Raw genomic sequence first — 8,831 nt, forward strand, 5'->3', positions numbered from 1 at the left:
CCAAAAACGATTTAGAAAAGGGGGTGGTGATGAACAGAGTGTCTGAGTTAAGCAGACCACTCTTACCCAGTCCAAAGATCAGGGCTTGATCCATCACCGTTATTTATCTCACTGCTCCATCCCAGCTCAGAACCTGGCTATATGCAAATCAGTCTGTCCCTGGCCCAGTGCATCATGGGAACAGGGCAGACTAAACTACCAAGCCAATTCTTCACCAGAAAGGAGACAAGCTACCGGGGACCGGTTTCTGGCATTTCAGCCTTCTTCGGCCCGGCTTGCTTGAATCCTGATGGAGCAGTGAGAAAGGGACTCATGTCTGAGTATACCCTGCCACACCTATAGTGGCCAAAAACGATTTAGAAAAGGGGGTGGTGATGAACAGAGTGTCTGAGTTAAGCAGACCACTCTTACCCAGTCCAAAGATCAGGGCTTGATCCATCACCGTTATTTATCTCACTGCCCCATCCCAGCTCAGAACCTGGCTATATGCAAATCAGTCTGTCCCTGGCCCAGTGCATCATGGGAACAGGGCAGACTAAACTACCAAGCCAATTCTTCACCAGAAAGGAGACAAGCTACCGGGGACCGGTTTCTGGCATTTCAGCCTTCTTCGGCCCGGCTTGCTTGAATCCTGATGGAGCAGTGAGAAAGGGACTCATGTCTGAGTATACCCTGCCACACCTATAGTGGCCAAAAACGATTTAGAAAAGGGGGTGGTGATGAACAGAGTGTCTGAGTTAAGCAGACCACTCTTACCCAGTCCAAAGATCAGGGCTTGATCCATCACCGTTATTTATCTCACTGCCCCATCCCAGCTCAGAACCTGGCTATATGCAAATCAGTCTGTCCCTGGCCCAGTGCATCATGGGAACAGGGCAGACTAAACTACCAAGCCAATTCTTCACCAGAAAGGAGACAAGCTACCGGGGACCGGTTTCTGGCATTTCAGCCTTCTTCGGCCCGGCTTGCTTGAATCCTGATGGAGCAGTGAGAAAGGGACTCATGTCTGAGTATACCCTGCCACACCTATAGTGGCCAAAAACGATTTAGAAAAGGGGGTGGTGATGAACAGAGTGTCTGAGTTAAGCAGACCACTCTTACCCAGTCCAAAGATCAGGGCTTGATCCATCACCGTTATTTATCTCACTGCCCCATCCAAGCTCAGAACCTGGCTATATGCAAATCAGTCTGTCCCTGGCCCAGTGCATCATGGGAACAGGGCAGACTAAACTACCAAGCCAATTCTTCACCAGAAAGGAGACAAGCTACCGGGGACCGGTTTCTGGCATTTCAGCCTTCTTCGGCCCGGCTTGCTTGAATCCTGATGGAGCAGTGAGAAAGGGACTCATGTCTGAGTATACCCTGCCACACCTATAGTGTCAAAAAACGATTTAGAAAAGGGGGTGGTGATGAACAGAGTGTCTGAGTTAAGCAGACCACTCTTACCCAGTCCAAAGATCAGGGCTTGATCCATCACCGTTATTTATCTCACTGCCCCATCCCAGCTCAGAACCTGGCTATATGCAAATCAGTCTGTCCCTGGCCCAGTGCATCATGGGAACAGGGCAGACTAAACTACCAAGCCAATTCTTCACCAGAAAGGAGACAAGCTACCGGGGACCGGTTTCTGGCATTTCAGCCTTCTTCGGCCCGGCTTGCTTGAATCCTGATGGAGCAGTGAGAAAGGGACTCATGTCTGAGTATACCCTGCCACACCTATAGTGGCCAAAAACGATTTAGAAAAGGGGGTGGTGATGAACAGAGTGTCTGAGTTAAGCAGACCACTCTTACCCAGTCCAAAGATCAGGGCTTGATCCATCACCGTTATTTATCTCACTGCCCCATCCCAGCTCAGAACCTGGCTATATGCAAATCAGTCTGTCCCTGGCCCAGTGCATCATGGGAACAGGGCAGACTAAACTACCAAGCCAATTCTTCACCAGAAAGGAGACAAGCTACCGGGGACCGGTTTCTGGCATTTCAGCCTTCTTCGGCCCGGCTTGCTTGAATCCTGATGGAGCAGTGAGAAATGGACTCATGTCTGAGTATACCCTGCCACACCTATAGTGGCCAAAAACGATTTAGAAAAGGGGGTGGTGATGAACAGAGTGTCTGAGTTAAGCAGACCACTCTTGCCCAGTCCAAAGATCAGGGCTTGATCCATCACCGTTATTTATCTCACTGCCCCATCCCAGCTCAGAACCTGGCTATATGCAAATCAGTCTGTCCCTGGCCCAGTGCATCATGGGAACAGGGCAGACTAAACTACCAAGCCAATTCTTCACCAGAAAGGAGACAAGCTACCGGGGACCGGTTTCTGGCATTTCAGCCTTCTTCGGCCCGGCTTGCTTGAATCCTGATGGAGCAGTGAGAAAGGGACTCATGTCTGAGTATACCCTGCCACACCTATAGTGTTCAAAAACGATTTAGAAAAGGGGGTGGTGATGAACAGAGTGTCTGAGTTAAGCAGACCACTCTTACCCAGTCCAAAGATCAGGGCTTGATCCATCACCGTTATTTATCTCACTGCCCCATCCCAGCTCAGAACCTGGCTATATGCAAATCAGTCTGTCCCTGGCCCAGTGCATCATGGGAACAGGGCAGACTAAACTACCAAGCCAATTCTTCACCAGAAAGGAGACAAGCTACCGGGGACCGGTTTCTGGCATTTCAGCCTTCTTCGGCCCGGCTTGCTTGAATCCTGATGGAGCAGTGAGAAAGGGACTCATGTCTGAGTATACCCTGCCACACCTATAGTGGCCAAAAACGATTTAGAAAAGGGGGTGGTGATGAACAGAGTGTCTGAGTTAAGCAGACCACTCTTACCCAGTCCAAAGATCAGGGCTTGATCCATCACCGTTATTTATCTCACTGCCCCATCCCAGCTCAGAACCTGGCTATATGCAAATCAGTCTGTCCCTGGCCCAGTGCATCATGGGAACAGGGCAGACTAAACTACCAAGCCAATTCTTCACCAGAAAGGAGACAAGCTACCGGGGACCGGTTTCTGGCATTTCAGCCTTCTTCGGCCCGGCTTGCTTGAATCCTGATGGAGCAGTGAGAAAGGGACTCATGTCTGAGTATACCCTGCCACACCTATAGTGGCCAAAAACGATTTAGAAAAGGGGGTGGTGATGAACAGAGTGTCTGAGTTAAGCAGACCACTCTTACCCAGTCCAAAGATCAGGGCTTGATCCATCACCGTTATTTATCTCACTGCCCCATCCCAGCTCAGAACCTGGCTATATGCAAATCAGTCTGTCCCTGGCCCAGTGCATCATGGGAACAGGGCAGACTAAACTACCAAGCCAATTCTTCACCAGAAAGGAGACAAGCTACCGGGGACCGGTTTCTGGCATTTCAGCCTTCTTCGGCCCGGCTTGCTTGAATCCTGATGGAGCAGTGAGAAAGGGACTCATGTCTGAGTATACCCTGCCACACCTATAGTGGCCAAAAACGATTTAGAAAAGGGGGTGGTGATGAACAGAGTGTCTGAGTTAAGCAGACCACTCTTACCCAGTCCAAAGATCAGGGCTTGATCCATCACCGTTATTTATCTCACTGCCCCATCCCAGCTCAGAACCTGGCTATATGCAAATCAGTCTGTCCCTGGCCCAGTGCATCATGGGAACAGGGCAGACTAAACTACCAAGCCAATTCTTCACCAGAAAGGAGACAAGCTACCGGGGACCGGTTTCTGGCATTTCAGCCTTCTTCGGCCCGGCTTGCTTGAATCCTGATGGAGCAGTGAGAAAGGGACTCATGTCTGAGTATACCCTGCCACACCTATAGTGGCCAAAAACGATTTAGAAAAGGGGGTGGTGATGAACAGAGTGTCTGAGTTAAGCAGACCACTCTTACCCAGTCCAAAGATCAGGGCTTGATCCATCACCATTATTTATCTCACTGCCCCATCCCAGCTCAGAACCTGGCTATATGCAAATCAGTCTGTCCCTGGCCCAGTGCATCATGGGAACAGGGCAGACTAAACTACCAAGCCAATTCTTCACCAGAAAGGAGACAAGCTACCGGGGACCGGTTTCTGGCATTTCAGCCTTCTTCGGCCCGGCTTGCTTGAATCCTGATGGAGCAGTGAGAAAGGGACTCATGTCTGAGTATACGCTGCCACACCTATAGTGGCCAAAAACGATTTAGAAAAGGGGGTGGTGATGAACAGAGTGTCTGAGTTAAGCAGACCACTCTTACCCAGTCCAAAGATCAGGGCTTGATCCATCACCATTATTTATCTCACTGCCCCATCCCAGCTCAGAACCTGGCTATATGCAAATCAGTCTGTCCCTGGCCCAGTGCATCATGGGAACAGGGCAGACTAAACTACCAAGCCAATTCTTCACCAGAAAGGAGACAAGCTACCGGGGACCGGTTTCTGGCATTTCAGCCTTCTTCGGCCCGGCTTGCTTGAATCCTGATGGAGCAGTGAGAAAGGGACTCATGTCTGAGTATACCCTGCCACACCTATAGTGGCCAAAAACGATTTAGAAAAGGGGGTGGTGATGAACAGAGTGTCTGAGTTAAGCAGACCACTCTTACCCAGTCCAAAGATCAGGGCTTGATCCATCACCGTTATTTATCTCACTGCCCCATCCCAGCTCAGAACCTGGCTATATGCAAATCAGTCTGTCCCTGGCCCAGTGCATCATGGGAACAGGGCAGACTAAACTACCAAGCCAATTCTTCACCAGAAAGGAGACAAGCTACCGGGGACCGGTTTCTGGCATTTCAGCCTTCTTCGGCCCGGCTTGCTTGAATCCTGATGGAGCAGTGAGAAAGGGACTCATGTCTGAGTATACCCTGCCACACCTATAGTGGCCAAAAACGATTTAGAAAAGGGGGTGGTGATGAACAGAGTGTCTGAGTTAAGCAGACCACTCTTACCCAGTCCAAAGATCAGGGCTTGATCCATCACCGTTATTTATCTCACTGCCCCATCCCAGCTCAGAACCTGGCTATATGCAAATCAGTCTGTCCCTGGCCCAGTGCATCATGGGAACAGGGCAGACTAAACTACCAAGCCAATTCTTCACCAGAAAGGAGACAAGCTACCGGGGACCGGTTTCTGGCATTTCAGCCTTCTTCGGCCCGGCTTGCTTGAATCCTGATGGAGCAGTGAGAAAGGGACTCATGTCTGAGTATACCCTGCCACACCTATAGTGGCCAAAAACGATTTAGAAAAGGGGGTGGTGATGAACAGAGTGTCTGAGTTAAGCAGACCACTCTTACCCAGTCCAAAGATCAGGGCTTGATCCATCACCGTTATTTATCTCACTGCCCCATCCCAGCTCAGAACCTGGCTATATGCAAATCAGTCTGTCCCTGGCCCAGTGCATCATGGGAACAGGGCAGACTAAACTACCAAGCCAATTCTTCACCAGAAAGGAGACAAGCTACCGGGGACCGGTTTCTGGCATTTCAGCCTTCTTCGGCCCGGCTTGCTTGAATCCTGATGGAGCAGTGAGAAAGGGACTCATGTCTGAGTATACCCTGCCACACCTATAGTGGCCAAAAACGATTTAGAAAAGGGGGTGGTGATGAACAGAGTGTCTGAGTTAAGCAGACCACTCTTACCCAGTCCAAAGATCAGGGCTTGATCCATCACCGTTATTTATCTCACTGCCCCATCCCAGCTCAGAACCTGGCTATATGCAAATCAGTCTGTCCCTGGCCCAGTGCATCATGGGAACAGGGCAGACTAAACTACCAAGCCAATTCTTCACCAGAAAGGAGACAAGCTACCGGGGACCGGTTTCTGGCATTTCAGCCTTCTTCGGCCACCCTAAGCGTGGAAGGGTATTCTCAGATGTGAGACCCTTGCTCATTGCACCATCAGGATTCAAGCAAACCGGGCCGAAGACGGCTGTAATGCCAGAAACCGGTCCCCGGGAGCTTGTTTCCTTCCCAGTGTAAGAATTGGCTTTTGTAGTTTGGTTTGCCCTGTTCCCATCATGCACTGGGACAGGAACAGACTAATTTGCATACAGCCAGGTTCTGAAACTGGGATGGTGCAGTGAGCTAAAAAACGGTGTTGGATCTAGCCCTGATCTCTTGACTGGGTGAGAGCTTTCTGCTTAATTCAGAGACTCTGTCCCTCACCACCCCTTGTTGTAAATATTTTTGTCCACCCTAAGCGTGGAAGGGTATTCTCAGATGTGAGACCCTTGCTCATTGCACCATCAGGATTCAAGCAAACCGGGCCGAAGACGGCTGTAATGCCAGAAACCGGTCCCCGGGAGCTTGTTTCCTTCCCAGTGTAAGAATTGGCTTTTGTAGTTTGGTTTGCCCTGTTCCCATCATGCACTGGGACAGGAACAGACTAATTTGCATACAGCCAGGTTCTGAAACTGGGATGGTGCAGTGAGCTAAAAAACGGTGTTGGATCTAGCCCTGATCTCTTGACTGGGTGAGAGCTTTCTGCTTAATTCAGAGACTCTGTCCCTCACCACCCCTTGTTGTAAATATTTTTGTCCACCCTAAGCGTGGAAGGGTATTCTCAGATGTGAGACCCTTGCTCATTGCACCATCAGGATTCAAGCAAACCGGGCCGAAGACGGCTGTAATGCCAGAAACCGGTCCCCGGGAGCTTGTTTCCTTCCCAGTGTAAGAATTGGCTTTTGTAGTTTGGTTTGCCCTGTTCCCATCATGCACTGGGACAGGAACAGACTAATTTGCATACAGCCAGGTTCTGAAACTGGGATGGTGCAGTGAGCTAAAAAACGGTGTTGGATCTAGCCCTGATCTCTTGACTGGGTGAGAGCTTTCTGCTTAATTCAGAGACTCTGTCCCTCACCACCCCTTGTTGTAAATATATGGGAATATCATGGGCTAAGGTGAGAAGGTAGCCCCTGAATGCGAAAGGTATGACCAAGGTAGCACTGAGATGGCTCTGGTCGAGGTGACGGAGTCAATTAAGGATTGCCTGGACAGAGGCTGCAGAGCGGGCCTGATTTTATTGGACCTCTCTGCCGCCTTTGATACGGTACCCCACCAACTTCTTCTTGCGCGCCTATCCTCTATTGGCATCTCTGGGGCTGTGTGGTCATGGCTGAAATCCTTTCTTAGCTCCCGCACCCAGCAAGTCTGGATGCCGCCCTACTCGTCCTCGGCCAGAGAAGTTCAGACAGGGGTCCTTCAGGGCTCGACGCTGAGCCTGCTTCTTTTTAAGATATACATGACCCCCCTGATCTTCCTGGCCGAAGCACTGGGTGCTAAGATTATGGCCTACGCCAACGACACCCAGCTGCTGTTCACCTGGGAAAGCTCGAACTCAGAAGTTGATGCAGCAGAAAAATGCCTGGCAACCGTATTCACCTGGCTTGCCCAGACAAACTTAAATGTAATGAGGGAAAGTCGGAAATCAACCTATATGGCAAATTCCCCGCTCAGTTCACAGAAGCACTACGGCCCACGGATTTTCCCCGCCCCCTCTCGGAAGGTGGCCTAGCCAAGAATCTAGGCATCTGGTTTGGGGAAGATCTAAGGTTTTCAGAACACATAAAGCGACTGCTTTGGGACCCTTAAGTCTTTAGGCCGTTTTTTTCCCTGCTTCCCCAACAGGCCAAGGAGATGGTTGCCGAGCACTCATCTTGTCTCGCCTGGACTATCCCAACGCACTCTATCTGGGCATACCAGCATTCCTGGTTAATAAGTTACAACTTATCCAGAATGCTGCGGCGAGACTCCTTCTGGGCATCTCTAAACGTACCAGCATAAGAGCGCAAATGTCCTCACTGCACTGGCTTCCAGTGACACAGAGGATTCAATTTAAGGTCCTGGTCTTAGCCCACAGAGCCCTGCATGACTCAGGCCCTTCCTATATTAGGAAGAGAGTGGCCTTCTATATTCCCAGACGTCCCCTAAGATCGGCGTCCCAACGCTGGATGGTAATTCCCTACTTCCGTCGCGCCAGGTTGGGCGGCCAATCGTTTGCGGTACAAGCAGCCATTCTTTGGAATACCCTTCCTTCAGTCCTACGTCACACTCAGGAGATAAAATGTTTTAAAAAACTTCTTAAAACCCACCTCTTCGTCCAGGCCTATTAATGCATTTCTCTCGCCATATGTGTACTATTGCTTCGCGCCAGGATACTCATGAGTAGTTGTGCGCGCTATAAATACCAATATAACATAACATAACTTAACATCCTGGAAGCACCTGGCTTGGGGTCTCTAGCCTCTGAATACAGGAGCCATTATCCCAATACACTCTGTGGGTACCATTAGCATTCCCAGCAGCCTCAGCAGGAGCTTGCTGTCTGAGGGGTTCAAGAGAAGGGCAGTCCAACTGTGCCTGCCTCAGATCTGCCCTTGAAGGTCCCCCTGTCCCAAGAAACTCAACCTGATCAGGCTCAAGCTCTTTGAGGACAGTTCCTTCTTGGGTCTCACAATCAGCTTCCTGGGAAGGCTGATCCTCATTCTGAGGCAAGGGGGAAGGCACTGCCTTAACCCTACTGCTTCTCCTCCTGGTAGGCAACTGGTCCATAGTTTCAGGATCCAGAGCCTGCTCAGTGTTGCAATGTGGGACATGTGACCTGGTCACAGCAAGGATATGTTCTGAGATACCTAACATCTCTGCATGAGTCCTATACCCCACTTCAGACCAGACTGAAGATTCTAGGTCATTGCTAAGCAAACATTCTACAGGGAGGTCTGAACTAACAACAACCCTTTGAGGCCAGTTACCACTCCCCAGGAGAACTTCACAATTGCCATACTATGGGTGGTAGTGACATTGCTAGCATTGGTCACTAGGCAATTGTCACCTAGTATTATCTGTCCAGGGTCCACAAAGTTGGGTGTCACCATGGTGACACTTGC

Source organism: Lissotriton helveticus, chromosome 6 (assembly GCF_964261635.1).
Source record: "Lissotriton helveticus chromosome 6, aLisHel1.1, whole genome shotgun sequence".
NCBI classification, from domain to species: domain Eukaryota; kingdom Metazoa; phylum Chordata; class Amphibia; order Caudata; family Salamandridae; genus Lissotriton; species Lissotriton helveticus.